Raw genomic sequence first — 836 nt, forward strand, 5'->3', positions numbered from 1 at the left:
GCCTGTACGTGCCCCCGGGCGGGAAGCTGCCCCCCCCCCCCCCTGCACACGCACACTACCCCCCCCCGCCCGTCGGCCCCTTCTCACCCGCGCCCTAACCTGCCGACACCTCCCCTTCCCTCCTGCCTCCGCCATCCAGCCACCAACAACCTGAAGATGGATGTGTCCGATCTTTCGGACAAGCGCGTTCGCGAGCTCATCCAGAAGCACCTCTAAGTGCCTCGCCCCTGCACCTCGACCCCCCTCCTCCTTAAACACACATACGCACGCCGACAAACACGCATGCACAACGAAGCAGAGCCAGACACACTCGATGTCCGCGTTGCGCCATGCCCCGCGAGCCCCCCCAAGCCCAGCCCCCCCCCCGCCCCCCCCCGCCCCCCTCCCCCCCTCTCCCCCCCCCCCCCCCCCCCCCCCCCCCCGCCCCTCGCCTTCCTTCTACACAATGGGTGCATTTCATCTCAGCTTGGCGGAATATCGTTCAACACAATAGAAAACACCCGCTCGTCTTCCCTCCAGTGGCGTTGCAGCGCCGCGCCCCCATTTTTACGGGTCTCCTTTGCCCATCATCGCACCGCACTGCGGCCCGCGGGCGGTGCACCGGGCTTGTTTGTTGTTTGGCCCCAAGGGGGCCACACAGGAAAGAGCGTATCGGGCATCGGCCCCGAGGACCAAGGAGACAGTCACAGGCAGGAGAGCGGCGGTCACCTCAGTGTGGCCCCCCCCCCCCCCCCCCCCCCCCGGGCGAGGACAGCAAGCAAAAGAAGTCGCCGGAGAGAAGCGCTGCCCGTCATCCATGCTCGCCTGTTCATTTCGCAGGGGAGGATCCCTGCAGC

The sequence above is a fragment of the Fonticula alba genome, assembly GCF_000388065.1.
Source record: "Fonticula alba strain ATCC 38817 unplaced genomic scaffold supercont2.7, whole genome shotgun sequence".
Classification (NCBI taxonomy): Eukaryota; order Rotosphaerida; family Fonticulaceae; genus Fonticula; species Fonticula alba.